The sequence below is a fragment of the Vidua macroura genome, chromosome 9 (genome assembly GCF_024509145.1).
Source record: "Vidua macroura isolate BioBank_ID:100142 chromosome 9, ASM2450914v1, whole genome shotgun sequence".
NCBI classification, from domain to species: Eukaryota; Metazoa; Chordata; class Aves; order Passeriformes; family Viduidae; genus Vidua; species Vidua macroura.
In genome coordinates, this window is record NC_071579.1 from 29904961 (window position 1) to 29922058 (window position 17098).

Here is a 17098-nt window from a genome sequence, read left to right on the forward strand (position 1 = left end):
AGATTGCCATTATTCTGTTTTACAGTCTCATTCATTAATTCATTAAAGTTGCTCTTGAAACTATATCCTTTTGGTGAGGCCATTCCAGAACTTCTGGCAGCTAGAAACTATCTTTTAATTCCTCGTCTAAAAATATTGAGAACAATATATATTCATTTGATATTGTACCAGCTTCATGTTACCTCTTGTTAGGCAGCTAAATTAAACATTCTGATGTTCCAACACAGTGTTAGGAAGTTCACATGTGTTACAGCTGCTTCTCAGCAACTTTTATGGTAATGTAGGAGAATGGGACTTCCTTGTGCTGGGTGCAGCAGAAATACATAGAAAGAAACAGCTCCTGCTATTCAAAATAGAAATGGTACATAGATCTTGGGGAGATAGGGGAGTAGTATAATGGTGTATACATTTTTAATGTGCTTTAAAAATATGGATATTATTAATCTCTCCTCCCTCTCCAGCTTTCTTTCACTGATTGATTTTATTTTGTTTTTATCACAGAGGTGTGACTTGAGAACCAAAAGAAAAATAATCTTCACGGGTGTCATTTGTTTGGACCAGCTGGGAGAGCTGGAGTTTTTCAGGCTGGAAAAAAGGAGGATCAGGGGGGACCTCCTCACTCTCCAAAACTCCCTGACAGGAGGGTGCAGCCAGGGGGATTGGACTCTGCTCCCAGGGAACAAGTTAAGGACAAGAGGAATCAGCCTCATGTCCCACCAGGGGAAGTTTGGGTGAGTTATTAGGGAAAAATTCTTCACCAAAAGGCTTGTCCAGCCCTCTCACTGACTGCAGAGAGCAGTGGTGAAGTCCTCATCCCTGGAGGGATTTAAAAGTCATATAGATGTCATGCTCGGGGACATGAGATAGTGGTGGCCTGGGCAGTGCTGGGTTAAGTGGTTAGACTCAATGAACTTAAAGGGCTTTTCCAGCCTCAATGACTCTATGGTTCTGTGGCCAAATTGATGATAAGGGAGATGAGAGAATGGAATTATTTCCTTGTTTTCTGGGTCAGAGACTGAAATGGATCAAACCTGACCATTGCAAGTTGCAGACCTGAGCTGCAAGGGAAGAGTGGTGCAGCCAAGGATCATAAACCACAAATAGGATGAGGGAAATATTAAGGGTATGTTAGGAGTTAACTTCTGTCTGTAAAGCATTTCAGTTATAGCAAAATATCCAGGAAAACACATCCATCTTCTGAGATGTATGTTCAGAAACAGTTCAGAAACGGAATTTCAGAAAACAATGGGTGTAAAGACAACAGGTGAAGGTGCTGAATGGCCAGGTTAAAATATGGGCAAGACATATGAAGAAAAGAGAGGAAAGCACAAATAAAAGGAGTTTTGGAGCATTCTTACTCGGAGGCAGAAAAAAAGGACAAAAACAATATTTAAGGAATAAAAAAAAGAAATCCTGAATTTTTCCTCTTAGAAAAGAAACGCTAGCCTATTTGTTCTGCCCAAATTTCCACTATCCATTGTTTTATTTGAATTTTTTTTTTTTTTTTTTTTTTTTTTTTGTTCTCTTTGGTTTTATAATGTTACCTGATATATTTCACATAGTGATGAATGTTTTTCAAAAATTCTTACTGTACTATATACATCACTTGATTAAATGCATGAGTGTTAGGGATGAGAGGTACTACTCAACAAAGATCTGTTATTAATGTTCTTGGACCATCAGTGCAGAACACAACAATCATTTTCATTGTAAGTTTTATCTCTCCTCTCCTTCCACAGAAATGGTAAAGTTTCTCATGCAAGAGCCACAAAGCAGGTTCAGGAGGGAGCCTGGCTACAAGTACGTATGGATTTTGGATACAGTTTTGTTATGCCTTACTTCAGCAGAATATCCAAGGCAACAAAGAGAAAGGAAATGTGAAACCGTCCAAAGCACTGGCTGAGCCGTAGCGCCAGGGGGGGAAGAAAGCACAGAGACAGAGAATGCCTGAAATGTCTGCAAAATGTAACTCAATTATCAGAGATCAGCCATAACAAGGAAAAAAAATCACATAAGGCTGTAAGAGCTATAAGTATCAAATAGTTACGTTTACTGCATTTATAAACAGATATCTTTTGGCAGGAGACTCAAAGAGGCCTCCACAAGGCACGAGAATCTGGGCTTGAATCCATTCACTCTGTGAATTAATTGACTTGGTTTGAACTCTACTGTTTTCAGTTGGAGAATTCACTGTGAACATGTTGTACATATCTCAGATATCAAATAGCAAATGTACTGAAGCCAGATACTGAACTGGAGCCAGAAATTTTTCATTAATCAGTATTGTATGCTTTCTGTGAATAGGAAATAGAACAACAACAAAAAGCAGACAAGAATGGGGAAAATATTTTTCTCTCTTTCCCTGTTTCTACACCCCCACATATGCTATTATTATTACTCAGTATTTACATTGCAGTCACACCCAGTGGTTCCAACTGAGCAGGAGCCCTGCAGCGCTAGGTACTGTACAAAATAAATACACTTGAAGAGACAATGGCTGCTCTCAAGAGCTTAAAGTCCAAACAGATGGGACAGATGAGAGAGAGGTGTAGAAAGGTGACTGAGGTGACCAGAGGTCAGACAGTTAGTCTGTGTGAAAGCTCAGAATCCTTTTCTAGGGGGAAATCCTGAAATAATTGTCAAAACCTGTAAGTTTTAGTGGAGAAAACATTTCATCCCACACCACCAGTAACCATTACCCACCAGGCTCCAGCAGCTCCCCAGTGCTGCAGCTCAAAATTCACTTCTAGGCAGAAAGGGTAGCTGAAAATCACAATAACACATTATAATATCACACTCACAGGCTTTTGTGAAAGGGCAGATTTAGCAGGGAGCTGAGAGTACAGTAGCCCTCACCACCATCTGACAGAAAGGAGGCTGCCCCCCCTCCATGTGCTCCTTTAATTAATCCATTAATTTCCTCATGATTTACGCCATGCAAGAGGTTAGAACCAATATCTTCACAACCCAGGAAAGAATGATAGGTTAGATTTCCATTTCTTCGCAGTTCTCCTTGGCAAAGCACCACACAACTGGCAGCTATCACAAACAAAAGCCACCGCTCCTTTTGGGCAACCAGAGGGAATACAGACATTTTGCAAAGCACCTTCATTTGCTCAGCAAACCCAGTGGTTCCCATCCTTGCTGTGCTCAAGTGAGGTGGTGACAGAGCCTGCATTTACTGTGCATTGTGTTCTCTACTTCAGTCTCATCTCCCACATAACCTGTCCTGAATAAAACTTCATCACTGTGTGTTTAGATTGTGATGTGCCATGGCCAAAAATATTTATTTATAAAATGACTGCAGGAATATAATCTAAACACATGAGGATTCTGCTGGAATTTGATCATGGCTTCTCTGTCTTGTTTCAGCTTTCTAAGCTACCTATTTGCAAGCCAAATATATACATAAAAGGGAAAGCACGTTACACAGTTGCTGGAGGGAAGGATATTCCTACTTATACAAATGAGCAGGGGGAAATGAAGACAGAGAGAAGAAGACCATAACCAGGAAAATAAATGAGCAGATGGAGAAAACAACAAATGAGGAAATAACACCAGGCAGAGTCATGGCTGTGATTCCAGACGGCCCACCTGCACATGTTTTATGGAGAGCATGCATAAGAAGAATATTTCCATTGGCCATCTCAGTGTTTGCTTCCCATTACTGGCACATCCTATTTACCCTAAATCCTGCTGAATGCTGGAAAGTATACAGAAACAAGCAAAAATAACAACATAAAGGGTTCACTAATGACTCTGGGACTTACAAGTCTGCTGGCAGCAAACTGGGGAATCCTCTCAGGGAACACACTGACCCAGAGCTCTTCCCACTTCATTCCCCCTGAATTCTGACCCCAAGCATCCCATTAACGTAATCTCCAGCTCTTTTGGAAATCAGAAAAAACTCACAAAATAATTTGACTCCCTAAACCACTGACCTCTGAAATTACATTCATATTTTAAAGGCCCAGTCCAGAATAGGCTACTGTGAACAGAAAGACACACACTGTATATTTAACCCATGAATCAGAACAATAATGGGATACATATAGATTCCATACGTGTAGCTAACTGCCAGGTATAAGCCCATTATTAACCCCAAACAGATAATGCATGTGAAATACAACTGCTTTGTCTTCAGCAGGAGTTTAACATGGTTTAGCTCAGACTAGCTTAAAAAATTACTTTTTTTTTTTTCCTCATGAAGATATATACAGCATTTGAGCAATTGTTTGGAGAAATCTCTCTGTTCTGTTCTACAGAGCTCCTTACCTGAGATTTATTAAAGATTGGTGATCCTACCTCATCTGGTCAGGAAGAGCAGTTTGCTTCTGACTCTTGAATTTTTATGGTTTACATAGAGTGCTCAGAACAGCTCCAGCTGTGCACTCCAACTTCCTGAGCAAGAAAATGTACATCAGCTCCCATTCCTTCTGCCCACTGGCCCTCTTTACAGATTTGGAAGATGGACAAACACCAAGGAAACACAAAAAGAAAACATGAACACTTTTCCCCCACAAAGGCCCACTTTTCCCCCCACCATGGCCTTGTATTTGCACAACTAATTGAAACAGAAAGGAAGGAAAACATAATTTTCCTGAATTTCAAAGAAGAATCCCTAAGTCTCTCCCATAGCTAAAATTCACCCCTCCTCCCTGCATATGAAGCTCCTGTTTATGTATAATGATGAAAATTTTGGACAAATGAAAATGCAGCTTACCAGTTCAATAATATAAGGAAAAGGTCTGTGTTACTTTGGGGAGTAGATTTCTGTTTCATTCCTCTTTTTTTTACTGTTTTGTTTGATTTTTTTTCAAACACTTCCCCAAATCACTAAGATTCCTCTGGCAAAAGGAATACAACTCACTAAGAATTGACCTCCAAAAGAAGTAAGAGACCCTGACACAGCTATCTGTGCTCATAAAGTATGCAAACTGTATTCTTCCTTCCAGCACCCATTTAGTCTGTTCCAGAATAAATATATTTGCTTGTAGCCAAGTCTGAAGAAAGTATAGTCAATAGACAGATGTGTTATGTATTTGGGTAAAAGAGTCCATTTCCTCTCCACGTCACCTCCCATTTCTGGTAGTTCTATACTCTAAATAAAGAATGACTAAAATCCCTTATTTGGCATGGGAGATTGCCAGCTGTTGAATCCAAAGCAGTTCAATTTAATCTAGACGGCCACTGTCTGGTTCAAATGAAATATGAATATTTATTGTTACTAAATACATGAATTATTTACAGTATTTATATTAGCCAGAAAAAGAGTTGCGAGCATCTTTAAAACAAGAGATGGTTATGCTGCTGACTGTGAAGAGTCAGAAATATAAAAATATTCTTAAAATATTTTATTTATTGATTGAGCATACACAGTTTGCATACAATCTAGTCTTGGGAATATATATAAAAATATACTTATATATACACATGCATGTATATATACATAGGTATATTTGAATAGGGCAGGAACTGAGAGAAGGGCAATGTTCTTGATCCCTAGGGGATCAGAATCTTGTAGGATGAAAGCCAGGCAAAATAGGAAACAGGCAGATGATAATAAGCAAGAAACTGGGACTAGGAAAAAGTCTACAGTGTAAGTGTCCATAGGAAAGAGAAAAGAGTGGTAAAAAAATGGAGAATTTAGAAGGACATTTAGGGAGAAGTCACAGAACCTGGAAAGGAGTGAAGAGCAATTCACTCAAGTGCAGTCAAATAAAAAACAGAGAAGAAATTCAAAGCTGAGAAATTTGTTATAGGTGGTGATCCTGAGAAAGGGGAGCCTTTCCATTTGGTCTCTGTAGCAGGCAGACAACTGCTGCTAACAGCCTGTCTACAATTTGAAGGGAGGAGCAGGGGTTGTGGGAGTGAAGACACCCAAGGATTCAGCCTGAATGAGAATGGCTGGAGCGCCGGCTGCAGTCCCAGCTCAGTGCTAACCAGTGCTCCTACTAAAAAATCCACCTCCTTTCAGAAATGTGAAGCCTTCTTGTGTTATTATGCAGCACTCTGCATGTGCAGAAGTGTCTGGGGTCAGCCGTGTGGCACTCACAGCATGGAGCAGAGGGATGCCACGGGAAGATGAAGTAGCGTGGTGGAAATAGAGCAAACAGGGCAGCACTTGGATTGCTGGGAAAGCTGGACAGGTTTTGAACAAGGGGAGGAAAAGAATTTATCTGCACATCCGCCCATTTATTTTGACAATTGGAGAATATTTTGATGCAGAAATATGGAGTAGCAAGACTACTTCAGCTAACAGCTAGGAATATCCAATGTGGATGAAATATTTCTCCACATATTGTTGAGAGTTTGTTCTTAGAGGGCACCTTGGACTGCAAGTGACCAATAAATACCCTCCAAGAAATCATGATCTTTGAGAGGTGTGAATAGAGGCAGCACTGAGTGTACTGCCTTGGCTGTAAAGGTCTGCACTTGACCCAAACCAAAAAGCACGGGATTTTGCTTTGGAATCTTTATTTTTTCTGAAAAATAAAATCTAATTTAATAGAACCATAGAATGATTTGGGTTGTAAATATCATCTAGTTCTACTGGGGATCAAAATGTTAATATTAAACAAATTATCAAGGAGAAACTGAGACAAAAGTTTTATTGCTCGGCAAATATGAAGGACAGCTGTTAAATAATGCAGGAAATATCCAGGATATTTTAAATCTGAAAAAAGTCCTATCACTGACTCAACAGTTGTAAAAAAGGTTTGTGAATAGAATATTCCTTAAAAGCCTATTACATTTGTTTTAGGACTGTCTATACTTCATTATATTTTGACCTAGGGTTGATCTGAATTTTGAAAACAAAAGCAATTTTTGAGCAATCCCATGCTAGGCAAGCCACAGTCACATACTGACACAGCTATCTTATCACATAAAATAGCATTGTTGTGTTGATCATATTAGGTGCTGGGCAAACCCAAAATGCTTATGGTCCCTGCTCAGGAGCAGAGACCAGCACAGGACTGGGACTGCCTTGCTGAAACCCTCCAATATCCTTCTCTAACTGTTTCTGCACTTTCTCAAGCTGATCAGCAGTCTGGTGACTGAAAGAATTAATATTTAAATCATAATGCCCACAGAACGAGCCCTCTGCACTTTCCTAACCTACCAAGGTGTATGGGAAAGGTGGGAAGGAAGGTGGAGTTGTTCCTCCTCCCTGCTCTGAATCAAGGAGATGCTGAGAACAGCCCCAGCAAGCCCACATTTTCCTGCTCTTAGCCAGTGTGTGACCTCTTCAGTGAAAACATACAACACATTATGTAGCTGCTATTAGTAACAGCACTGTAGCCCAGAATCTAAAAAGGTCAGATTAATATTAATTGTCTTATAGGTATCAAGTTATATGCCATATATATTCCTAGTAAAGGTCAATATGGCCTTCCCTTATTTTATATCCATCTGCTTCATTAGGTAAGGAAAAGTAAGCTAGATATAATGGATTTTTTGGTAGTTTTAATCAACAATTTCATCAAAAGCACATTTTTCACCTGTACTAACAACATAATGGAAAACTAGATCAATACATTAATTATACTCACTGCTTTCTAAACTCTATTTTTAAATGAATTATGGTAAGTGTTGTAGAAATAGGAAAGAAAAAACCTATACAACCAGAAGACATTCACTTTCAGTGTCAGGCAAATAGTCTCGCAAATATGTCTGCCTATTTTTATTTTTCAAATAGTTTCATTATTGTTCCATATAAAAGATCAGAAATTAGCAAGTCTTTAATTGAAATGTCCATCCAGTGGCAAACAAGCAGCAGAGCTGATTTTGATAGCATATTACACAGAGGAGAGTGAAATAACAGCAGACTGCTAATGGTAGAAATGGCAATTGCAATATTACTCTGGGGAAAATCCAAAACGATTATTTGTGGGACCTCCTCCTCAGACCACTATGGTGAGGATAAATATCCTCATCATCTCCATCCACCTGAGGTTCTGTGACCAAAATAACACGAGAGGTAGGAAAGCATCTCTACAGCCAGGATTATTTTTTTCAGAAAGTCTGTTTCCATACTGAAAGACCTATTTGTCTCCCAAGGTGTTGAGTTCTTATTTGTCTCCCAGGATGTGGAATTCTTATAAACCTAGAAAGTAGGAAAGAGCTACAAATCAGCTGAAATTTCTCAGCAGACCTTAGCAGACTTTGAAAAACATTTGTTCTCCAGGGAAAGTAGGAGCTGCAGCTCTCCAGTTTTCCAGCCTCAATGACTCTCTATCCACATCCAAAGCTCATCACACAACTCATAGATGCTTCATTGTACAACAGAGAACAGTGCGGAGAGCCCCAAGCAGGCACCATTTTGGGCCAGAAAGTCTCTACACAACACAACTAATTTACACAGCACAGATCCACAAGCAGCTCTGCCTTGGAGACAGAGCTTATTAATTTGAATGCAAACGTGCAGAAGTGTGGCTGTACAGATTCAGATCCAGCTCATGGAGAGGGAGGAGGGTTTTTCCCTTGCCTCAGTGACTCCAGTTCCAGAGTCAGCTGTGACATTTCTAACCCAGAATCTAAGTCAGCTTTACACGTGTACAGTAACTACTCAGCATCTGTTCCAGTTTCCTTACCCCAAAAGACACTTCTTTCATAAGCTTGTTTTCCACCTCTGGGCAATATTGAGAAGATTGAAGACAGAGCAAGAGATGGATTAATCTAAAAAGGAACAAGATAATTTTAAGCTAGCAACTCTTCCATACCAAGGTCTATTCAGCATCATGCTGTGCTACTGCTCCCATTTCTTCTCTCCATTCCCCCCCAAACAACACCTCTTTAACTCTTATTTCCTAATTTGTTCATATATTTTAACTACCCACTTAAAAAGGAGAGCTGAGTCCTACATTGTTTTCTTCTTCTTGCAGGTTAATTCCCAAAGACATCTTGCTTCCAGGCATTCCCTGAAGCTTCCTGATGCACAAGTCTACACCATTTGGGGAGCTTTAATTACATAGCCTACTATCACACAGTCCTGATCCTCTGACCCACAGGACAGGTCAGATTTAAAAACATCTGGGACTGGATCCTTCGCTGGTTGTAGGGAAAGGGGAGAATTCTAATCTTCTGACTGAAGAGTGATGGGAGACCTCTGCAAATATTAAACAAGTAATTGTGTGAGGAGTGGAATGAATTAAGTGTGTTTCTTTATGAATTTGAGGTGCATAAAAGCATGACCTTGGACTCAAGCTTTTCTGTATAGCTGTGTTATTTACTGCAGCTCTCACCTCCTTGAATTCTCTGGAGCTTCATAAGATGTAAGTTCATGCTGCAGCTTTCCCTCAGCTGGGCAACACCAACATCTTTTGTTCATCTATCTGGCCCCATATTTTTAGGAAATTTGTTAGAACCCAGATACTTCGAAAATTCTGTCATTTCATCACAGTTGATTGGAAAAGGCCACTAGATTCAAAAATTATTAGGGGGTACACAAGGACAGATACATGCACAGAGACAGCCTGATCACAGATGCCTTGTTTCCATAGGAAACCAAACTAAAAATAGACAGTTTCTTAAGTGTTAAAGATGGAATTTTTATTTGTTTTTGCAGTTGGGAACCAAACAGACCCACTATTCACATGGCTTTAGCACATGAGAAATATGAAAGAAAAGTAATCTTAGTTTTTTTCTGATAGATACCTCAATAGGTATAATTCAGTGACCAGTGACACAACAGCCAAGTGTCCAAAGGCTGAAATACACTGGGATGGATGAAAGGTTGTCTATGGGACAGTTACTTTGAGCTTTTTTTTTTCTTTTAGCACTATCATAAAAATTATTTGTTAAGTCATTTGCTACTAATGCAACACACCATGACATCGAATCTGTGTAAATCTCATTGTTTTGAATGATCTGTGCACAACTAAGGTCTCTGTTTTATTTTTCATTCATCAAAAAATGATAAAACAGATGTTAGCAACTCATTTTTTCCCCCATCATTTGCTAAGTATCAACGTCAAAGTGACTTGCAGCAGCACATGATAGCTAGGCATACCACAAGTGAGAAAGCACAGCTTTATTTATAATCAGAATAATATGGTCATTGTAGCCTGCATATGAGCTGTGCAGGGCAACCTTTGCCTGCATCCTCATAGAAGCAGACATCTTACATCCAGATGTCCTTAGTGTATTTGAGGTGTTTGAGCTGAATCCCTCAGGGATATTATATAAAGATGGCTATAGGAGTGAGGTGAGGCTCTTGAGGGATGGATAGGAGAGATGGAGAGAGTGACTGACAACTCAGGCTATCTGTGTATCATCCAGCTAAACACGTAGGGATCATAGGACCGCAAGAACTATATAAATACAGATAATCTGAGAACACCAAGGGATCTTGGAACAGAAGGCTATTTTTGAGGAGTAGTAATAACACGAAAAGAATTTCCATGGCATTCTATATGGCAGTATGTGAGATCTTTGTGTGAAAACAACCTTTTAAACCCACTTTTGTTGAGATAGAAGCTGCAGGTAGTTCAGGCTGGTTGTGCCTATTGTTACCACCATGCCTCAGGTGAGATCTAGTAGTCAATAGCTTAAGAGGCTGAGCACATCATGTTAGCTGTAAAAATGTGGATGCCTGGGCCATTATCAGCAAATAGTGGACGCAGCTGCAGATTTCCCAGGAAGCAGTGCCACGGCATTAATTTATTTGCCTTCATGCAGCAACAGACAGCCATGTAAGCTGGTGTGGAGGTCTGTGTCTCCAACCCCTGTGCAACCCAGCTGCTGCTGGGTCTCAGCTTTACTGTGAAGTCTTTCTACTTTCTACTTCAAAAACATAAAAGTCATTGAGATAGGAAAAGCACTCTCAGACCATCATATCCAAATGTTCCCTCAGCAACGCTGAGGCCACCACTAAACCATGTCCCCGAGTGCCTCATCCATACCTCTTTTAAATCCACCCAGGGACGGGGACTCCACTGCTGCTCTGGGCAGTCTGTGCCATGGCTGGACAACACTTCCCATGAAGAAATTTTCCCTAATATCCAATCTAAACCCTACCTGGTGCAACTTGAAGCCATTTTGTCTTGCAGGAATAACTCAGAACCGTGTGGTTAGTAGCGTGCTCAGAGCCCTCTCATGGAGCTCGCAGGCTACAGCGGGTGGGTGACCACAAGGTTCCTCATCTTCCCGCCAAAATGTTCCCCATCTTCACACCACAGCCTTGCTTCAGGAAACAGAGACATGTTCTGGAGAAAGAAAGTGGGAATGTGGAGTAGGTGCAAGATCCCAGATGAGGGGTGAGCAGGGAGCTGGGGATGGGTGGTTGTGCTGACTGGCGAGGCGGGAGGGAGGGACGGGAGTCCGTGAGGGAGCGCGGCCGAGGCGGCCACCATGATGGCAGTCTGAGGGAGGGAGCAGGCCGCTGTCCGTGAACGAGTTAAAAGTCACATCTGAAAACTTTTTCCACACCGCAGCTTGGATGCTGGGTAGAGAAAAGGTTAGGAAGTGCTAGCTTAAATCCAGGATGGAGTTTTTCAAGGATAGGTTGTTACACACAGATTGATGCCACACTGTTGTCAACATGCCAGGGGTAGTTTTAGCTGTCAGCTCTGTCAGAGTCTGCCAACCAACTTTAACTTGTTTTCTGACTTTTCCAAATGTTTTCCAAGTTTGTGCTTGCTGTGCTGAGGATAAATTGTCCCTCAGTTTCTGTAAAACCACATTTGTTTACTTGTTTCCTTTTCATCTCCGTTTCTTTCTGTGGTTTTCCCTTTTTAGGGAAAAAAAAAAAAGCACAAAACTTGCACCTTTGCCCAACCATAATATAAACACAGTTCACTAAAGCTGCCTCATAAACCATAAGATTTTGCTCATCCACATTTGTGCAATGCACACTTGCCTCCTTCATGGGCTGGGATGTGCTCCACCACAGGCCTGCCCAAGGTAAGGGATTGGGCAGCACATCCCAGAATAAACTCAGGAACAAAAGTCACCATCACTCTTTTCTGTGTTTTCCTACAGGTTAAGACTTCTTTCTTCTGGAATGAAAGATTTTGAGGAAAAACCTTCCAGTTTGGTCAGAATTATCTGATCATGTGTGCAAGGGATTTGAGCAGGTAAGCCACAACCCTTTCTCCTCTCCCAGAGCCTCACTGAACTGGTAGCGAATAACTCCATTTGGGAAAACAAATCTCTCATTACAAACACAGTAATTACAGTGAAATAACATTTAAGGAATGTTAAAAGGACTGGGGACTTCAAAGATTGAAACATTAGAAAGCTGAAATTAAGACTGCACAAGTTCTGTGTATGCATTATGCTACATTTACTCGACTGTGTGGGTTTTTATTCACATATAAGATAGATGGGACAGAAAAACTTCTGTTTTTCCTCACAGTTCAATGTGTGGTCCCAGGCCTTGTTTACTGCCCTGAATTATTAATTTCCTCTTCATCTTTTTACAGTCACATTTACGTATGTTACCAACGAGATTTAATTTATTTTTGTTATACCACCAGAAGGTGAAGGGAAATGATGTACAGAAAGCAGAAAAAAATCCTAATTTTATAATTATTTTAGAATACTTATCACTAGTTCCTCACATTAATACATTAATTCACAGTTAACTACAGAAAATATGTTCTTATGACTATTATTTTTTTTTAAATGCAGCAAAGTAAAAATCTGCAGCATTTGGATCACCTGAGTGACAATAGTGAGTTGTTAAATTCAATAATTTTTTTCCTTGGAATACACTGAATTCACAGTAATAATATGTATAAAAGAGAATTTTCAATTCAGGCTACTTTCTATTTTCAGTGTATCTAAAAAAATCCATCTTTTCCATATACTCATGCTTCTTTTTTACTGATACTTGAGTTTACTATAAACATTTACTATATGTTGAGTTACTATAAATGTTTATGGGAATACCAAGTTGAACTTTATATGTTCCTGGCATGGCCCTTTATGTCCTCACCTTCAGCTGGTTCAGCACTTCAGTGTTTCTAACCCTGGAGTATCAGTCTGGGCCCTCTGAAAATGAGACACATATAAGAGACCATACATCACTGACTACATGATGACTTTAGTAATGGCACTTTGAGAGTCCAGACCTCAGTGGTAAGTGGATTTAACTTTCCTATAACTCCCAAGAATCTCTACCTCATTTATTAGCTCTAGTTTCTCAATATGTGGAGATCCAGATCAGTCTACTTCACTATTTAACTCTGGTTCATCCCAGCACAGGTCAGAACTATGCAAGGAATAAGGCAAGAGACTTGTAGAAAAAATGGCACACAATTATGTTATTAAAGATATAATGCATATGAACAGAGGGAATTCAATTTCAGCTGAAGGAATAACATCGATTCTGTAATCTCTTTTCCCATAAGTCCTTGGCATTAAAAGACATATAATTTCAATATAGTCCCTGCCTGTCATCTTTCTAAAAGGATCATAAATAAAATGTAAAATAGATCTTCCATCACAATGACATCCCTGAGGGTCAGTCCTGAGTCTTGGACCTTTTGTACCATAGCTTGGACCTCTCTACCTGAGTTAACAGAGCAGCTAACAGCAGCTTCTATATATGCTGTCCTTATTGGCTTCCAGTTGCAGGTTTCTCCACTTACACCCTTTCCATAGCCAGTTCCAGTCCTTGTTTCCCTTGCTAATTTGTCAGACCTGCCTTTTTTCTAACCTGTAAGTTAACCTGGGACAGGATTTGTTCAATGAAAGGCTACAAAGACCTATGAAAGGCTGCTGAACCCTTCTCTCTACCATAGTACAGAAAGTTAGGCTTGTCCTCTCAGGTGTGTCCTGGAAAATTAATCAGGATGAATTTTGATAATGGATTAGTGTAAATGGAGTGATGGAGGGTAGAGCCATATAACCAAAACATTCCAGCAACATGAAGTTGGTGGGCATGAGCTGCTCTGCAGTAACTTCATGCATGCTTGTTGCTACTCCACTGTAAATAAATATAACATAGCCCTCTGTAAAATAAACTATTTCACATTTACTAGTGGCAGTAATTGTGTACTGCAAATTCAAATGCAGTCTTAGGTCACTGTCATTTATTTCTAGACCTGTGTGAGAATTAAGTGGTCCTACATCGTGTGAGTTGCAATTTGCAGCAAGGTCACTGTCATTCTGCAGCCACCAAGTGTTTGGTGAAGGGCAGCAGATCCACTGTGAATTCACATTTCTATTTAACTCAGATTTTCATACATAGCACCAAGTAAACAAACACTTTTCCACCTCTTTCAGAGTCATCATCCCAGGAGGAAATTGTCATGTTGTGATTCAGCTCTGTGAGTGGACCAGTCTTTGTGGTAAGTCCAAGGCAGAACTATCAGGGTTTTCTCACTCCAAGTCATGCAAAGCATAACAGTAAAACATGCAAGAGGAGGTTGTACATGATATATCACAAAATGTGGTTTGGCACCCAGCATAGTAACAGTTTAGGGAACAGGCTGTTCTTCAAATAATATGCTTTTGTTTTCATGTTTTAATTCTTCATGCTGCTGATTTAGAGCAAAGGCTTTTTTCTTAAAAAAAAAAAAAAAAAAAAGAAAAGAAAAAAGTAGATCCTTATCTAATGCATCAAAACCGAAAAGTATGTGGTTTCTTTGTCAAACATTTCAATAAAGGATTCAACTTTCTCAAGGGGCCCTTGTAGAATTCACATTGGAATAGGATTCTGGGTGGGTGTTTTTCATTTTAACCAGGGGCTGGATTTTCAGTTGTTGATGCCTGTGGATGTACATGCACAAATTCACGTGCCTGACTTCGAAAATCTGATCTTAAACACACAGCAGGTGAGTGAATGATGTAGGGGACTGAAGAAAACTTCATTATTCACCTAAAAATACCAAAAGAACCATGACCTGAGAGGTGCCTGTCACCAGGCTTTAGTAGAGGTCAAGGGGCTGATGTAATTGGCACCTTTTGAATTTGGTGGTGTTATGTCACTAAACACAGACCCAGCAGTTAATCCTTGAAATCATTAGAGGTTCAAAGCTCCACTTCATTTTGTCTGTTTTTGTTTCTCTCTCCTCTTTCAGAAGGAAGTTTATTTTCTGTCTTACTGGATGTTTATCCTGAAGACACTATTGAGCAATTCCTGACTTAATTTAAGTCTGTAGTAGAATTACAGGTAACAGAGGAGTTAAATGTGTGGTGAGAGGAGTTGTTTGATAATGAAAAAAATAGTTCAGTGATCAATTTTTCAATTCCATCACAAAATAAGTACTAAAAAATGTGCCTTGCATTGTCTCTGAATTTAACATTCAAATGTAATTTTTTTTTCCCTATTTATATCACTTAAAATTTCTCGGGGGTCTTGTCTTCTTACAGGTTTAGGTAAAATTTTTAATGAGAGATAGTTGGTTCTGAGGAGAAATTCTAAAGTATTCATAACCAAACAAAGAGAGATTTCCTGAAATCAGCCATTTTTTTATTTTGAAAAGAACCTGAAAAAAAAAGATTTGCCATTTATATTTTCTGCATATTTTTTCCAAATTATTGACCAAATCTATTCTAAAAGAAGAAAAATTTTTTTTCTTCAAAACTGTCAGAAAAAGCCCCCCGATTCTATTTTAGACATTCCATTTATGATGAAAAATAATATAGAACAAATTTTGAATATTTTAATTTCATAACGTAAAATTTAAAGAGAAAATGCAAAAGTAAAATATATTTTTGAAAGATGGAGCATTTGAAGCCAATTTCTCATCTGTCTTTGTGGAAATAACTTATTTTTCACTAAAATGTGGTGATAGATAGCCAAGGCATCTGGTCTTCAGCAGTAACCTGGGATATTATTGGGTGAACCTAAAAATATGGGGCTTGCAGCTAAGACTAAAGGGGAAACAAGAGGGAAAATTCCTTATTTGGTGGACTAAAAGCAGTGAACAACCTTCCAGATTGTTAAGCCATGAGTAAAGGGGAAACATTAAAATGCTAAAAAACCACTTGGGCTAAACGGTGTCAGTTTCAATGTGAGCTGTCTCTTTCTGAAGCCCCTCATGTTGATAAACCCTGCCTATAAACCTCCATCACGATAATGCTGATCATCGTAAGTGTCGAGGCCCAGGGTGAAATCCTGGCTCTTCTGGCATCTTTGATCTGAACTCAGATCATTTTGGTTGGGTTCAGCCAAAATGAAAGCAGTAGCCTTGCTGACAAATGGCCAGTGGTCAAAGGGAGGCCCAGTCACTGAGTTCTATGCAATATATTCAACAAAGGTCAGTAAGATGGAAGGTCTTGGATTTAGTTCACTTGGAAGATAGGCACGCCAGGCTGAAACAAGACTCCAGAAAAATCAAGGGACAGCATTATTTGGATATTTGCTGTATGGCTTGTTGGTGAATTTTAAAAATGTACTTTATCCATATTCAAATTCAGTATAAATCAAAGTAGAAGAATATGATCTCTGTGGGAAGAAGCCACAGAAACAATATCTGTGCACCTGCCTACAGTTCTATGAAAGCATTTTCAAAACAGACATTTTGGAAAGAGGCAGCTACTGCTAATCTATTATTGTTTCCATGTAGATATTTATATAAATCCTCTTCTTGTAAAATGCCACATACCCTGCTTAGCTTTGCATTTAGGCAGAAGAAATACAACTTCAGCCTCTTTAAATAAAATTTAAAACTGAGGTGGCTTAGCAATCTGGGTTTAATAGATGCAACTGTGTAAGAATTAACTATTAATTATAAAATCATTAGATTAAAAGGATAGTAACTTTTTTTACTGACTTTTAAACATTTTCTGCTTGATTGTTTTCCTTTAGGAAAATCTAAAAATGCAGTCTGAATAGTAGCCACAACCCTACCCTATCCATCAACTGTACCTGTTAATTTAAGACCCAATCACTTGAACACGGTGGGATAACACACACTGTGATGCTGTGTGTGCCAGTGCACACATGTGTGTTTATCCCTACATGCCTTCTTTAATTTTCTTCCTGAGACCAGCACGCTTTGGAATGATATTTTAATTTATTATTATGAAAGGAATGGCAACTGGTTTTTAATGGTTACAGAATGGTGACTCGCAACACTGTCCCAGATGCTGTCACCGTCGCTATGAGAGCAGATTTGCAACATCTTGTCATGGGCACACATCA

The 17098-nt window shown here is 39.4% G+C and overlaps 2 long non-coding RNA genes across 4 annotated transcripts in view; one reads left to right on the forward strand and one right to left on the reverse strand.

Annotated features, from left to right (window-relative positions):
- Window positions 1-4318: 4318 nt before the first annotated feature.
- On the reverse strand, window positions 4319-11223 carry LOC128811802 (uncharacterized). Of its 2 annotated transcripts, none has more exons than XR_008438480.1 (3): window positions 11020-11223; window positions 8595-8679; window positions 4319-4401 (listed from the first exon to the last, which is right to left on the reverse strand). It is a non-coding gene; the product is annotated as an uncharacterized LOC128811802 (long non-coding RNA). The 2 variants fall into 2 exon arrangements; XR_008438479.1 differs by lacking the exon at window positions 4319-4401 and adding an exon at window positions 7617-8107.
- Window positions 11224-11387: 164 nt separating this feature from the next.
- LOC128811845 (uncharacterized) overlaps window positions 11388-17098 on the forward strand; it is a 145447-nt gene continuing 139736 nt past the window's right edge. For both annotated transcript variants that reach the window (XR_008438498.1, XR_008438499.1), the window contains exons 1-3: window positions 11388-11458; window positions 11983-12077; window positions 14233-14297. This is a non-coding gene — a long non-coding RNA (uncharacterized LOC128811845). The remainder of the gene's footprint in view (window positions 11459-11982; window positions 12078-14232; window positions 14298-17098) is intronic.